Here is a 17202-nt window from a genome sequence, read left to right on the forward strand (position 1 = left end):
TCACTACCATATTAACTTGCTTTCAGTTCCTCCTGAATCAATGCCTTGACCTCTACTTGGAGAACTTTCCCAAAAGTTCACCTAAGTTGGACTCCTTTCTCCCTTTTGCTTCAGTTTATGTAACACCCTACCTGGGACATCATTCCTTGTGGGACGCATCTGACTACCCACAAAGTATAGATTTGGAGCCCCTTCATTTGCTCCTGCAAAATTTTATTAAAATTTATTTAATTATTATTATTATTTTATTGGAAAGGCAGATATACAGAAAAAAAATGAGAGAAAGAAAGAACGATCTTCTATCCACTGGTTCACTCCCCAGAGCTAAGTTGATCCGAAGCCAGGAGCCAGGAGCTTCTTCTGGGTCTCCCACATGGGTGCAGGGTTCCAAGGCTTTGGGCCATCCTCAACTGCTTTCCCAGGCCACAAGCAGGGAGCTGGATGGGAAATAAAGCAGCTGGAATATGAACTGCTATACCACAATGTCAGCCCCTAAAACTATATGGGATCGTGGTGGATGCAAGGCAGGGATTTACCCACCAGGCTACCACGCCTGACCTGCTCCTTAAAAACTTAAGGTTTTCTTTTAATATTGCATTCACACTAAACCGAGTCACTTGTTCATTTGTCTGACTCCTCCACTAGGCTGGTGAGCTAAGATTGGAGAAACTCTGGGACTTTTATTTATATTTAAATTCCTAATGTTTTATAACACAGTACTCAATATGTCAGAGCTGCTCGGTAAAGAAGAGGCCTTCAAACAAATCATGTAAGATACATATTTTGAAAAAAATGCATGTTTTTTTTCAATTGCACATGTTTATTCGTTTATTTAAGAGGCAGAGAGATAGAGAAATTATTCACATTTGGTAATTTACTCCTTAAACACCCACGGTGATCAGCACGGGCAAGGCTGAAAATAGGAGCTGGCAACTCAATCCAGGTCTTCCACATGGATGACAGGAGTCCCATTACTGGAGTCATCACTGCTGCCACCCAGGGTCTGTGCTAGCAGAAAGCTGGAATCGGGAGCTAGATAGGTATCATCCCCAAGTACTTCCCTGTGGGTGTGGCTCCTGAACTGCTGGGCTAAGTGGCCACCCTTACACTTATTTTTATTTTTCTTCTTCATGAGTAGATTTCTTTTTTATTTCAAAAGGTCAACATTTATTTCCTTCAAAGAAGAGTTACAGAGAGAGGGGACGAAACAGAGCTTTTCCATCTGGCATAGTAGTCCACTTCCCAAATGGCCAGGCCAAAGCCAGGAGCTGGAATGCCATCCAGGTCTCTAACATGGGGGTTAGAGAGCTCAAGTAACTTGGCCCACCCTCTGCTGCCTTCCCCGGGGCATTATCAGGGAGCTGGATCAGAGGTGGACCAGCTGGGACCCATATGGGAGGCAGCATTTCAGGTGGCAGTGCGTACTGCTGTACCACAATGCCAGCCCCTAAGCCTACCTTTTAATCTCATTTTCCATGAGCTTTTTGAAATAGCCTGATATATCTGTTGACCACATGAATGGTTAGAACACTATAAAGAAACTTTGTCTAGACTGGGCATACATTTGGAAATTTGATTAAAAAACCCCTTGGAAGTAATGCTTCTCTGTAAATGTGGTTGTTTGCAAATGTTAATGTGTAACTGGCAAGAGATCCACTGGAAGCAGAACAATAGGTGAGAAACAAATTGTTCCCTGGTGTGTGTAGAGCAAGAAATGAGTCAGGAAACAATGAAGGAATCAGGATTGAATTAGCTAAAACAAAAGATTAGCATGAAATAGCCTGCAGGAAGCTGGAGAGTGGGTAAGTAAGGAGAAAAAACACACACACACAGAGTGATGAGCTAAGAATAACAACTAGAATAGGTTATGGTGTTTCATATTTTACAAAGCCTGTTCACTGTATCTTCACAACAACTTATTCATGTGACTATTATTAATCCATCCCTAGATCTCAACACAAGAGGAAACTGAGGCACAGAAGCTAAAATAATGTTTAAAAGTCATGTGACAACTCAATGCAAATGTCAGGACTCCAATCTGAGTGCATTAATTCCTATCTCCATTCAATTATTCCCCATGACATCTTTGTGCAAGGAGAATTAAGATAAGTGACACAGCCATTCTTTCAGAGGCAGTTCAGGCATTTCTTTCTGTGGTTTTTTTTTTTTTTTAATGATTTTAATTATTTGAAAGACATAGTGAGAAAGAGAGAGAGGTGGAGGGAGAGAGAGATTTTCTATTCATTGGCTTACTCCCCAAATGGCCACAATGGTTGGGACTGGGCCAGGCCATACACTTGGGCCATTTTCTCATTCTCAGTCCACTAGAAGGAAGCTGCTTGGAATGGAGCAACTGGGACTTGAACTGGTGCCAATGGGGCTGGGGGATGCTGATGTTGCAGTCAGTGCTTTAATCTACTTCACCACAGCACTAGCATTTCTGCACACTCATGTACTGCTCCCATCTTGGTCAAAACTACACTCATTCCACTGACTTAGAATACTGCTTTTCTGTCTTTCCTAGTATTAGCCCTCATGCACTCCAGTTTTTGACCTGCAGCACAGCAGCCTTAGTGCAATGACTATTGACTGGAAAAGGTAGCACATGGGACTCAGGCTGGGGAAGCAAGCTTCAGGATGGCAACTGCCAGTATCTCCAGAAAAACAAACCACTCACCCTCTTCCAGGTCAGCCCCAGTGAAGCCCAGATCCACAGTGAAATAGAAGAACTCTATCAGAGGAATGCTGCAATTATTCGACCACTGAGGGTTTAGGGCCCTGCAATGGCTATTCAAAGCAACAACAAACAGCAAACAAACCATAAACATAGAAGAGAACAAAAACCATGACACTTGAATGGCTTCATTTCTAAGGTGGCACGGGACACAGGGTCTGAGGCGACCTAATGGAGCAAACAGTATGTGGACGCTAAAAAATAATCCCTGAAAATATATCTGCATCAGAATTCCTGGAACACACACACACACACACACAGAGACAGAGAGAGAGAGAGAGAGGGGATCTTTCATCCTGGTTCACTCCCCAAATGATCACACTGTCCAGGGCTAAGCCAGGCCAAAGACAGGAGCCTAGAACTCCATCCAGGTCTTTCACAGGAGCGGCAGGAACTCCAGTACTTGGGGCATCTTCTGCTGCTTTTCCAGGTGCATTAACAAAGAACAGGATAGAAAACAGATTAACAGGGATTTGAACTGGCACTCTGACAGGGGATGTGCATTTCCAAAGTGGCAGATTATCTCGCTACGCCATAATGCCCACATCCTCTGTCCAATTTTCAAGGTCATGGTTCAGTTTGCTTTCCACTTTACAAACATTACTCTTTTCTTTGTAATGACATAAACAGCATCAACATAAATACAAAGAAAAGAAAACCTAATTCAGTGACAGTCCTGCAATGAGTCATCTGTTTTCATTTTTTATGCTCTACTCTCCAGGGCTTGGCTATAGGCATAGATCATTTTTACATACTTGTAATCATAGAATAGAGGCAATTTCACTTTCTGCTTTTGTTGCTTAGTATTATATCATAATCATTTGCTATATTGCTACAGCATCTTCATAATTATCGTTTTAATGGCCACATAATATTCCAATGAGTGGATGCACCATCATTTTCTGAAGTATTTCCCATTTCTCACTGTAGAGATAATCTGCAATAAATGTCGTTAGCCACTGATTCTTTTTTTTTTCCTTTAGATGTTTTTCTAAATCATCTCTCATGTTCATCTTGTTCAGTCCTTCATTCATCTGACCATCATTCAGTCTACATTGTCAAGCCATCAGGGCACATGTACAGAAGAGTCAGACATGAGCCCTATGCTCTGTCTAGTGGTAATGACAAGCCCCTAAGCAGGTAATTCTGAAATTACATGGAAAGGGAATCCAGGGAAAGGCCTGACAATGTCTGTCTCTTTCCCCTAGGGTGGCTTCTTCTCATTGTTCCCTTGCTGGGACTTTGCCTCCAACCTGGCCCCCAGACTCTTTGACTTCACCAGTATCTTCATTTTCCCTTGGCTGGCTTCTCAGTCTCCTTCACTCAAAGTCACCTTCCTGTGACCAATTTTCCCTAACTATATATACCTTCCCCACCCCCAACAAACATACACACACAGCTCACAAGGTCTCTTTCCTCCTTAATACAAATGTCTTTGTCCTTTCCTTTCCTTTTCCTTTGTCCTTTCCTTTTAAGAAGCCTCCCCAAAGCGTGAAAAATATGGTGCTAAGACCAAATTGGGCCCGCCATTTCCTTTATTGGTCACTGTGTTTTCAAACATTAGGCTTTCCTTGGCTAATCCTGAAACTTCTGTTGTCTTCCTTCACTTCCCTATTCCTCTACACAGTTGCCTCTATTCCAACTTTTACACCTGCTGCTGTTTGAAAACATGTGTTCATCTGCTTCATTCATCTATTCACTGACTGATCAGGTGTGAAGCCTCACTGAGCACCTATATTTTGTCAAGTGGCCTACTGGGTGTTGGACACAAGGAGGGCATTTCAAAGTGTTGGTGACACAATGAAATCATGCATCTATTTTGGTGCAAGAAGGTTTTGAAATCCATATCTGGTTTTTGGTTTTTTTTTTTTTCTACGATCTGAGGTTTCTATGATCATTCTGAAGCTCCCTCATGTTTGGATTTCTAATTCTTTTGCGCCTAAATAAAGGCCTAAATAAAGTTATCTTTTATACAAGATTTATTTATTTAAGAGGAAGAGAGACACAGAGGCAACAGAGACAGTAAGAGATGTTTGACCTCCTGATTTACTCCCAAATGGCCACAGTGGCTAGGTTCAGCTGGCCTAAAACCAGGAGCCCAGAACTTCATCTAGATCTCTCACGTGAATAGCAAGTGCCCAAGGTCTTGGACTATCTTCAGTTGCATTCCCAAGTGCATTATCTGGAAACTGGACCAGAAGTGGATTAGCCAGAACTTGAACCAGTGCTATAATATGGGATGCCAGCATCGCAAGCAATGGCTAATCCTTCTGGGTCACAACACCATTTTCAATTCCATTTTCCAAGAATTCTTCAAAGTCTCCTTGCACAGAAATGAATATATGACTTTTCCTTTGATATAACTCAGACTGATGTTCATATGTCCTGTAGACAAATTTTAAGTTCCTTTTGAGAAACAGAACTAGCTAAAATCCTTACCTAGGTCCCTGCATAGAAACAACATAGCCAATGCTCTTTGATGATGCTTTTACCAAAGTGCAGAATATTTGCTCAAGCTCCATTGTACCACGTCACATCAATGCCCCACTGTTGTTTAACTCTGTGGTACCAACAACTGATGAAATCTATACCTTCCAGAATAAAATTGATCACCCAGAAAAGACTGATTAGCTAAGATTTTTTATTAGTAAGGATCATATCCTTCCCTCCCATTTTGTCCCCATCTTTTTACACAAGCTTCTGTTTGGTGCATCCAGTCTCAAGTTTTTGCAAATGTGCAAGCCATTAGATTGAATACATGAAGACCTAAATTCTCCTGCCTTCTGGTAATGGCAGTGGAGATGTCTTCTGATCAAATGGAAGGAAAAGCAGGGAAGAAGCAAGGAAGACCTGATTTTACATGGTCTGGGTCATTTAATCCTTATTTTGACACCTTCTCTTGACCTGCTTCTGTGTCTGTATGTTTGTCACAGTACTTACTGCTGAGTGTTTTGTCTCTGGAACTTACCATTCCATACCTTTCTTTTTCTGTGTGTTGCCCCATCTCCTGTCACCTCCTAAAGTTTGGTTATAATCTTTTCAGTATTTATTAGTCTCACTTGAAAGAATTACTGATAAAGAGGAAGAAAGAGAGAGAGAGAGATCTTCCGTCCATTGATTCACTCCCCAAATTGCAGCTACACCAGAGCTAGGCTAGTTTGAAGCTGAGAGCCAGGAGCTTCTTTCAGGTCTCCCCCTGGGATGCAGCAAGAAGCTGGATCAGAAGTAGAATAACTAGGATGCAAAATAGTAACCATATGAATGTCAATGCCAGAGGTAGTGGATTAACGTGCTGTACCACCATGCTGGCACCTTAGTAATTTTTTGAGATATATTTTACATCCTATACAGTTCATCCATTTAAAGTGTACAACCTAGTGATTTTTAGCATATGTGAAGACTTGTGTCACCTTCACACTTAAATCCAGAATACTTCATTTTCCCGAAGTAAAATTCCATACTCATTAGCTATCACTCTCAAATCCCTCAGTTTCCACCAGCCTTAGGCATTCATTAATCTACTTTTCACCTTTCTGGATTTGGTTATGTTGGATGTTTCCTATAAATGGAGATATGAGATTTTTTTCCCCAGACATGATCTTATTTAATCTTCACGTAGTCCTTAATTGAAACACCTATTGTTAACATTAAATGTGATAGATGTAGTTTCCATTACACAAATGAAGAGGCTGAGGTCTAGGGAGAGTAACTGCTTAATTAAAGCGGAGAGGAATCAACCTCAGAGACCTGGGCTTTTGACTTTCATTCTAACAATTTCTAAGCTGTGAGAGAACGACATGCTTTCTTTTTTGGTTTCCATTTTATTTGAAAGGAGGGGTGGAGAGAGAGAGAGAGAGAGAGAAACCCCAAATGCCAGCAACAGCTAGGGCAGGTCCAGGTCAAAGTCAGGAAACAGAAAGCACCTGGGTCCCCCATCTCAAGTACTAGGACCATTAGCAGGAAAGTGTCTGCCATCACTGGAATCTAGCTCAGAAGCCAAATAGCTGGGGTTCAAATCAGGTACTCTGGTGTGGGGTGTGAGTATCTTTCAGTGGTATCTTAAACAGTGTGTCTAATCTGTATGCTGAAAATTAAATACTTTTTAAAAAGACTCATTTATTTTTATTTGAAAGGCAGAATTACAGAGAGAGAAGAGTACAAGAGTGAGAATAAGGGAGATTCTTTCATCTTTTGGTTCACTCTCCAAATGGGTGCAATGATGGGAGTTTGGCTGGTCCGATGCCAGGAGCTAGGAGCCAGAAGCTTCATCTGAGTCTCCCACATGGATGCAGAGTCCCAAAGACTTGGGCTATCCTCTGCTGCTCATGCAGGCCATTAGCAGGGAGATGGCGCAAACGTTGAGCAATTAGAACTCAAATTATGGGATGCCTGTGCTGCAAGTGGAGTTTTAACCTGTTATGCCCCAGTGCCAGCTGAAATGCATTTTAAAATTATTTATTTATTTGAAAGACAAGGTTACAAGGAGAGAGAGAATTCTCTACCCTTTGATTCACTTCCCAAGTGGCCACAACAACTGTGACTGGGCCAGACAGAAGCCAGGAGCCAGGAGCAGCTTCCAGGTCTCCTGTGTGTGTGTGTGGCAGACTCTTTTTTTTTTTTCAAGATTTGTTTATTTTTATTGGAAAGTCAGATACACAGAGAGGAGGAGAGACAGAGAGGAACATCTTCAATTCAATGATCCACTCCCCAAGCAGCCACAACGGCTGGAACTGAGCAGATCTGAAGCCAGGAGCCTGGAGCTTCATCCAGGTCTCCCACACGGGTGCAGGATCCCAAGGCTTTGGGCCATCCTTGACTGCTTTTCCAGTCCACAAGCAGGGAGCTGGATGGAAAGTGGGACTGCTGGAAATAGAACCGGTGCCCATATGAGATCCCAGCGCATGCAAGAACACTTTAGCCGCTAGACCATCACACCAGGCCTGTGGCAGATTCTTAAGCAGTTGAAACATCCTCTGTTGCTTTCTCAGGTATATTAGCAGGGAGCTGTTTAAAAAGTGGAGCAGTCAAGGGCCCGGCGGCATGGCCTAGTGGCTAAAGTCCTTGCCTTGAACACGGCCAGGATCCCATATGGGTGCTGGTTCTAAATCCGGCAGCTCCACTTCCCATCCAGCTCCCTGCTTGTGGCCTGGGAAAGCAGTCAAGGACGGCCCAAAGCCTTGGGACCCTGCACCCGCATGGGAGAACCAGAAGAAGTTCCTGGATCCTGGCTTCAGATCGACATAGCATCGGCCGTTGCGCTCACTTGGGGAGTGAATCATCGGACGGAAGATCTTCCTCTCTGTCTCTCCTCCTCTCTGTATATCTGGCTTTCCAATAAATAAATAAATCTTAAAAAAAAAAAAAAGTGGAGCAGTCAAGACATGAACCAGCACCCACATGGGATGCTGGTGTTTCTGCTGATGGTTTTACCTGCTATGCTAAAACTCTGTCCCCTGAGAATAAAATATTTTGAGTTGTCTTGTAGACAATTGTGGGGGAGACCATCAACATTTTTGGCTCGCTTCAGGGCTGATAGTGTTATTATAAATAGCAGAATCTGAGGTCTCTGTCTACCATAGGCAGTTTGTGAAAAAAAATAAATAAAATAACAGACTTGCTAAGAAAGAGCAGGGCAGACTGTGCACAGACTGTTGGTGCTGGACACGAAGGTCAAACTGTAGGCAACGGTCCAAGAATAGGCAAGAGTCCCAGACCAAGGTCAAGGCCTGCAGGCAAGGGTCCACAGGTTGGCAATGGTCCAAGGCCACAAAACTGTGTACTTTCAGATATCATTGAGTCAGTCATACACTGACTTCTGTACTTCGGGCCACACTATTAATTCCTGATTATTGAACATTGGTTGGTTAACATCAATATGGGATATAGCTATCAACATGTGTGCCACATCTATTCCTGTAATGTGACTCCCCAAGTAGTTTAGTGAAAGACTAAGGCAATAAGCCTTCTGGGTTGACCTCCTTCCTCAGAGAAGGGGGCTTCCCTCTGGCCATCTTGAAGTCATCTTCATCTTGAATCTGTTTCATTTCTTATTTTCTTAATTGCGTATTGCCTCCCTCTCCAACCCTGGTATTATCTTTTCACAAGAAGATTTTCAGTTGTGAAACAGAGGGTAATAATACGCATGCTGCTGACGTTTAACAGAGAGAGTACACCTGAGATGCCAGGTGGGCATCTCAACACGGAACTGAAAGCCAATAGTGACTTTTTTATGTCCGGTTTCATTTTCTTAGCATAATTTTTCAGGATTCATTCAAATTGTTGTATGTTTCAGCACTTCATTCCTTTTTGTAGTTGAATAATATTCCATTATATGGATATACCATTATGTTTTTCACTCATCCATTGCTGTACAGATGAGCTATGTGCTTAGCTATGATAAATAGTGCTGTCCTATAGTCTCATGTACAAGTCTTCATGTAGGCACATGTTTTCAAGGATCCTGAGTATATATACCTAGGAGCAGAATTGTTGAGTCAAATGCTCACTCTACGTGTAATCTTTTGAAGAACTCTGAGACAGACCCGAAGTGCCTCTGCCTACCTTTCAAATGTTTCTGCTCATCTTTTGTTAACCACCACTGATATCTTCTAAATGCCTATTTCCAATTTCAATTCCCTGTGAGTTGCCTGTGAACATCTCCACTGGGACAACTCACAGACTCTCAGACCTAACATTTTAAGATGGAATTCATCATCAACTCCCTACCCAGTACCATATTACCTCTTTCTGCTGTGTTGCTTTTCCCAGTGTGGGTTACAATAAATTTATTCATTTGCTCAAACATTAAATACTAGGTACCTCTCTTTTTGTTATTATCTGCATCCAATTCATTGATAAATCCTAAAGACTCTGTCTTCTTAGTAAATCTCCATTCTATCTCTTCCTTTTCAGTCCCACTGTCATTGCTCTAATTGAGGTTCAAAAATAGCAGTCCCTGGGCCTGGCGTAGTGGTCTGGTGGGTAAAGTCCTGGCTTTGCACGCACCAGGATCCTATATGGGTGCTCTCATGTCCCGGTAGCCCACTTCCCATCCAGCTCCCTGCTCGTGGCCTGGGAAAGCAGTCGAAGACATCCCAAAGCCTTGGGACCCTGCACCCACGTGGGAGACCTGGAAGAAGTTCCAGGCTCCTAACTTCAGATCTGCTCAGCTCCAGCTATGTGGTCACTTGGGGAATGAATCATCTAATGGAAGATCTTCCTGTCTCCCCTCTCTATATCTGACATTCCAATAAAAATAAATACATTTTTTTAAAAAATAAAAATAAATAGCAGTCCCTGCCCATGCCTCAGCAATGGCTGGAAGCCCAGGCACTTCTGAAGTGCTCATGCATTAGTGGTGGGCATGCTCCTGGGGGCCTCAGACCACCTCTGATGTGGTAGCTGATAGGTGCCAGATCAGGCTGCCTGAGGGCTTTGCCCAGCCCAGCAACATGCTATGGGAACTTGGGGGTGTGGGCTTAAATGGGCTAGTGTGGGATAGCACAGGAAGGTATGAGCAGAGACCTGAAGGTTCATGTGCAGGTGAGAAATGACTTCTGGGAGACCTCCATGGACAAAGCCATTGTACTTGCAAGGCTGAGAATCAGAACGGGGAACAGGTGATGTGAGGCTGGGACAAGACACTAACCAGCACAGGAGTGAATTAAGTCTTGGGGGGCATAATCTGTGAGGTAGTATATGGGCTTACCTCTGTGGAAAACCAATCTTCATAGGCATGTACAAAATCTGTGGCTGGGAACAAGCCTGGCTGGGGAACTAAGAGGGCACACTGGCTGGGATGGGGTTCCCACTGGTAAGCACAAAAGCCTAAATGGGGGCAGTGGGCTGGGCTGGACATAGCTGAAGTCTCCCTTGGCGTGAATGTAGACTGGGTCTCCAGAGCACATGACTTGGCTACACTCTGACAACCATTGGTACTCGTGAGAGCCAGGGTGGATATACAATGGGATGGGCTAGGTCTCAACCCTGCTGAACCATGTGATAGCTGTGTCTGGGCATGGACCAGGTTTGGCTGGGCTGCAGCACCTAACAGTAAGAACCGGATTGGGTATGCACCAGTTGGGCAAGGGCACTGTTCCTGCAAGAACAAGAGGTAGACAAAGTCAGCCTGAGCCAAGGACCCACCCCTGTGTGCAAATCTACCACTCAGAGGAGACTTGAAAGAGGAGCTTGTGTAACTCCTTTGTCAGGATGCAGTCCCTGAAGCTAAGTGCCAGAACCAAGGCAAATGGCAGCCCAAACCAGGCCAGGTTACAGTACCCACCAGCATACATGTGGGTCAGGTCAGGGGGCAGCCCAGGCTGTGCCATTTCAATCACTGGCAGATCTGAGAACCAGGATGGGGTGCAAGAGGGGCCAGGTCAGCTGAAACACCAGTTAGTTCACACTGCGTCCAGGACTAGGAGGTGGATGGGCCAGACTAGGCTGTATCACCCAAAAGTGTGAGCTGGAACTAGGAACAAGCCGGATGACCAGGCTGAAGTACCTGCTGGAGGGTGCCGAGGTGAGCTGAGCCATGCCAGTCTGGTAGGTGCTGAGTCCATGCACCCTGGGGGTGGGAGGTCCGGTGGGGCCTGGTTCACCTGGCCTGGGTCCTCAGACCCACTGTGTGGTGGGTGTTGGGTCTCTGAGTCCTGGGGGTGGGGGATCCGGTGGGACCCTGGTCGTCTTAGTCCAGGTCCTTGTGCCTGCCGGCATGGTGTCTACAAGATCCATAAGCCCTGGGTTGGGGGATACAGAAGGGCCTAGGTCACCTGGCCTGGGTCCATGTGCCTGCCAGCACAGTGGGTGTCAAATCCATGAACCCCAGGGGTGGGGATCTTGTGGGGTCTGGTCCTTGTGCCTGCTGGTGTGGTAAGCCTTGGGGGTAGGGGTCCAGTGAGGCCTGGGTTGCCTAGACCCCGGGTTTGTGGGCTCATTTGCACAGTGGGTGCCAGGTCTGTGGGCCCCAGGGGTGGGGGCTCCAGTGGGGTAGGGTTGCCTTGGGCCTCCTGTAAGAACTGTCTTCTTCAGCGGAAAAGAGGAAGCAGTAGATGGCAGACCCAGATAGACATGGAGAATATGGAAGCCCATTGGGGTCTGCAGAGGATATCTGGTACCATAGCAGAGGAAAGAGAACAGAAGAAATTGGACAACTACCCCAGCCCAAAGATGATAGCAAATATCTGGGTGAATGGAGATTCTAATGTGGACTATGTCAGCCAATGGACAATGAAAATGTTCCCTCATCCTTGGATCAGCGAGATTGACAACCATTTCAGAACTATTGCAACCACCTCGGCAGAACCTTTGGAGCATGCACCACATCAGGACTATGGGTTGATATCAGGAGCCGCACCCCATCCCTGGTATGGGGAGGAACCAAGGTAAGAAGCAGCCCAAACCAAGCCAGGTTACAGTACCCAGCAGCATACAAGTGGGTATGGGGCGGTTGGGAGGCTGGGTATGGCTTCTCCCATTATCTCCCCTCCCTCCTAGAAAGAGAAAGAAGAAGTAGAAATTTGGAAACAATGATTACACCCATTTTTCCTAACTCTAGATTCTTCCCACCTGGATCAACTTTGTAAGCATCATATGAAATAAAATAATTTAGAAAAATTGTAGTCCCTCATCTAACCAAATTATCCTAAATGTTGCTGCTGTCATGATAAACTACTATCTTTGTTTACTTTAACATAGCATTTAATTTGATCTTTTTTAATTTCAGAGGAGATGGAAGCAGGTGAAAAACATGGAGTGGAGAGAGAGAACGAGAATAAGCACTCCACAAATGCCTGCAATGGCCCTGGGCCTGGAGCCAGGACCCTAATCCAGGTCTTTTACATGGGTGGCAGGAACCTGATCACTTGAACCAACACCACTGACTCTCAACATCTGTTTCAGCAGGAAGCTGAAATCAGCAGCAGAGCCAGGCATCAAACCCAGATGTGGGGCCCGGTACAGTACCCTAGTGGCTAAATCTTCACCTCTCATCCGCCGGGATCGCATATGAGAGCTGCTTCGTATCCTGACTGCTCCAGTTGCTCCCTGCTTGTGGCCTGGGAAAGCAGTCAAGGACAGCCCAAAGCCTAGGGACCATGCACCTGTGTGGGAGACCCAGAAGAGGCTCTTGGCTCCTGGCTTTGGATTGCTGCAGCTCCAGGCAATGAGGAATTTGGGGAGTGAACCAGCGGATGGAAGATCTCTCTCTCCGATCTCTCTCTCCCTCTGTTTCTCTCTCTCTCTGTATATCTGCCTTTCAGATATAAATAAATGAATAAATAAATAAATAAATAAATAAATAAATCTTAAACACACACGAAACAGGTACGTGCTCTCTGGTGAGACAAGGCATCTGAACCAGTATTTTAAGTGCTGAGCCAAACATCTGCCCTCAGAAGACATTTAACTACTCAAATTTTTTCAGCAACACGCCCCAGACTTGGGATGAATTTTACCTCCTTTGCATAATATGCTCACACTTAATGCCCCAGCAATACTGAATCAGGTATGCTCTCTCATACCGCCGCCTTGCATGTGCTGGCTCTTCAGCCTCAAAGACGTCCACTGAATAAAATCCTATGCATCTTGTAAAGGCCAGATCACGTGCTACTCTCTCTGTGAAGCCTACCCTGACCTCCTCAGGTAGTCTTTGCTCTTAATTTTCTTATGTTCCCACTGAGCCTATAGACTTCACTATAGACTTCCATTATAAACGATGTTTCCTTAACTACCTTCTTTAGACTGCAAAACTCTTGGGGGGAAGGGATTTCATCATTTCCTGTTTGAATATCCAATTCTAAGCAAAGCTTGCAGCACTAAGACTCACACACACACTCACACACACACACACTCTCACACACACACACACACACACACACACACACACACAGGCATACACAACATACTGAAGCAAGGAAAAAGAAAAGTAAGTAAGTAAGCTTTGTGGACCTTACTTATTCTTTGATCATCTGCCCTGGGCCAAGATTAGCAAACCCTCTGTATATTATTTCATTTACACTTCTGCCTACCTCTTATCTCTACCTTGCGTGTAAGGAAACTGGTACCCAGTGAGAGATTAGCATATGTATATATATGCACATACATATAAAATCTAATATATAAAATACATAGTTAAATAACATGCATTATAGTCAAATCTATATATGTAGATATTATATAATCCATGTCTATATCCATAGCTATATCTATATCTATACAAAGGCAGAGGCAAAGGTGAAGAAAAGGAAAAAAGAAAGAGAAAAGGGCCCAGTGTGATAGCCTAGCGGCTAAAGTCCTCACCTTGCACACGCCAGAATCCCACATCAGTGCCGGTTCATGTTCTGGTGGCCCCACTTCCCATCCAGCTCCCTGCTTGTGGCCTGGGAAAGCAGTGGAGGATAGCCCAAAGCTTTGGGACCCTGCACCCGTGTGGGAGACCCAGAGGAGTGCTCCTGGCTCCTGACTTTGGATTGGTGCAGCTCCGGCCATTGTAGCTGCTTGGGGAGTGAATCATCGAATGGAAGATCATCCTCTCTTTCTCTCCTCCTGTTTGTATATCTGACTTTTCAATAAAAATAAAATAGATCTTTCTGAAAAAAGAAAGAGAAAGTTGGACTCCTTAAAACAATCTCATCATTTCTGCCTTTCCTCCATACCCACAGCCTCAAATAAGGTCCGAGCTATAGGCCACAGCCATTAGCATCTTGTTCTAAGATAGACACGTTCAGGAAGAGTCTTTAAGCCACGTAGATGCTACCATCTCTCTCAAACTCAACTCCACCTTTTCAACCCTAGACTGAAACTGGGCCCATCACAGCCACCTCCCCTTCTCTGGGAGCCCCACTCTTCCTAGCTGATTTGACCCTTCTATGGCCAAATGCCTTTCACATGAATCAACAAGACAGGAGTTTTTAAAAAAGAACTTTTCTCAGGAGCCAAAGAGAACACAGTATTTTTTTTTTTAAAAATTACAAAGCTCAAGAAATAAGTGAGTTTACAGAAGACAGATTCTTTTCCCTAATGGATCTCAGATCTTTCCACTGATGGACTTGGCTGGCACAGATTACAGGGCACTCAATCCCCATTCCTTTTCTTGGCCTCAGTCCTGTCTGAGTTGGATGCACGACCATGCTAGTCAGATTCACTGCCTGGAAAGTTTGGGCTGGTGCCACCAGTGGGGCTGGTGGGAGTCTCTGTCCTTTTCTAGAATCTGCTTTACTAATTTAGCCTTGCATCAGGAGGAGGACAAGGGGAGGTGGGGAACACGGCCAGATTATGTCCTGATCCTGGAACATGCTGCACTTGTCCTGAAGCTTTTCTTGGTCTTCTTTTTTCTTTTAAACTGTTTACTTATCTGAAAGGCAGAGACAGAGTTGTATGTGTGTGTATGTGTGTTTGTGTGCACGCACACACGCATATGTGTGTATGAGAGAGAGAGAGAGAGAGAGAGAGAGAGAGAGATTCTTTCATGCTGTGTTTCATTGCCCCAAGTACGCACAACAGCTAAGGCTGAGCCAGGCTGAAGTCAGGAGCCTGAAGCCTGGAACTCCATACTGATTTTCCATGTGGGTGGCAAAGATCCAACCACTTGAACCCTCACCTATTGCCTCTGATTATTCATATTAGTATAAAATGGTAATAGGAAGCAGGCCCAGGACTCAAACCCAGGCACTCCCTGATGGAACATGGGTGTCCCAAGTTGTCTTAAAAGCTATGCCACTGGGCCTGGCACGATAGCATAGTGGTTAAAGTCCTCATCTTGCATGCTCTGGGATCCCATATGGGCGCCGGTTCTAATCCTGGCCGCCCTGCTTCCCATCCAGCTCCCTGCTTGTGGCCTAGGACAGCAGTGGAGGACAGCCCAAAGCCTTGGGGCCCAGCACCTGTGTGGGAGACCCGGAAGAGGTTTCTGGCTCCTGGCTTCGGATTGGCTCAGCTCCAATCATTGAGCTCACTTGGGGAGTGAACCATTGGATGGAAGGTTTTCCTCTCTGTCTCTCCTCTCTGTATATCTGCCTTTCTAATAAAAATAAATAAATCTTAACAAAAAAAAAAAAGCCATGCCACTTACTAGTCTCTTTTCTAACCCCTGAGAGAACTATCCTCCTTTTCTGTCCCTTCAGAAAGGAAAACACTTCCTTAGCTAGGCCCCTAATTGCATTTCTTGCACTTCAGTGAGCCCAGATGGAGCTTTCCTAACTCGGCTTGGAGGCCTCTATGTCCCCAAGCCTCTAAATGTGCACCTATCCCCACCTTGCTTTGTTTGGTCCCTTGGTTTTCCAGGAATCTATCCAGCACACACACCTCTTCTGGTGGCAATCTGCTCACAATAACGCCCCCTGTGCCAGTCACTGCTAACTTTCTACCCAGTAGCTGGTATCTCACTCTTCTTTGTTAACATGGAAACAAGCTTAAGTCCTTGATGAAGCCTGACCAGTCCCAGGGCTTCCTTACCCTGGCTACCTCATCGACAAGACAGTGAATTTACCGCATAGCTTGACTCCCTTCTTGATATGCATTCTGGTAATTGCTGCCAAAGGCATCTTAAACACGTTCAGTGGAAATGGCCTCACTCACTCACAGCGGCCAGCCTTGCCTTACACTATCCCACCCTGTCCCATCTCTATCACTTACTGTTCCAGGACTTAAAAATCTGTCCCAAGATGGTTCAACCCACTTCAGTCTCTGGGGAATGTAGAGCGAGTCACGGCCATCGTGGCAGCCACTCAGTGAAGCTAAGCCTTGGCAGTCACAGTGTTGTCACCAGGAGGGGGTCACTGGCTTCCACTGTTGACATCTTCACATCAAACCTGGCTCCTTCCCCTCCTATGGAGAACTCTTCCTTCTGTTGCTTATGCTCAATAGACATAGATCTAGCTGATTAGAATGCTAGGTGAACAGATAGCTTCTGACTTAACCAGGCCTCCACTTTGGATTTTTTTTTTAGCTTTGCAATGGCGTGTAAGTGGCGTGCATTCGAAAGGAACTTTGAATTTTGATCTTTTCTCAGGCTAGTAACATGCCATGTGTTTCTGCTTTCATGGAATGCGGGCAGTGGTGGCAGACACAGCACCCAGTCACAATCAGGAGGGAGAAGCCATCGACATTCTTATAGTGTTGTTATATGTTGCTAAACTGGGCTGTTCCGTAGCTTAGATGCAGTTAGTGTAATTTTTTTGGACTTAGGATATTTTCAATCTGCCATGGGTTTCACAAGACATAATCACAATGTTAGTTGAAAAGCACCTGTGACATATAGCTCTTATTCTAGCCCTGAAATAGTAGTTTTGTTTGTTGCACAGTATACTGTGGTAAGCAGGACTTTGGAAATGAATCAGTACCGATGTTGGGGCACGATGTCCCCCAGGATTCCCTTACCTGGAAAGTGGCACTATGCTGGCCAGGAATCTTGCAGATGTTGAATGGGTTAATACTAGACTGTTCTCTCTAATAGTGTCTTCATGGCC

Source organism: Ochotona curzoniae, unplaced genomic scaffold (genome assembly GCF_017591425.1).
Source record: "Ochotona curzoniae isolate NIBS_2020 unplaced genomic scaffold, NIBS_Ocur_1.0 contig_1274, whole genome shotgun sequence".
Classification (NCBI taxonomy): Eukaryota; Metazoa; Chordata; class Mammalia; order Lagomorpha; family Ochotonidae; genus Ochotona; species Ochotona curzoniae.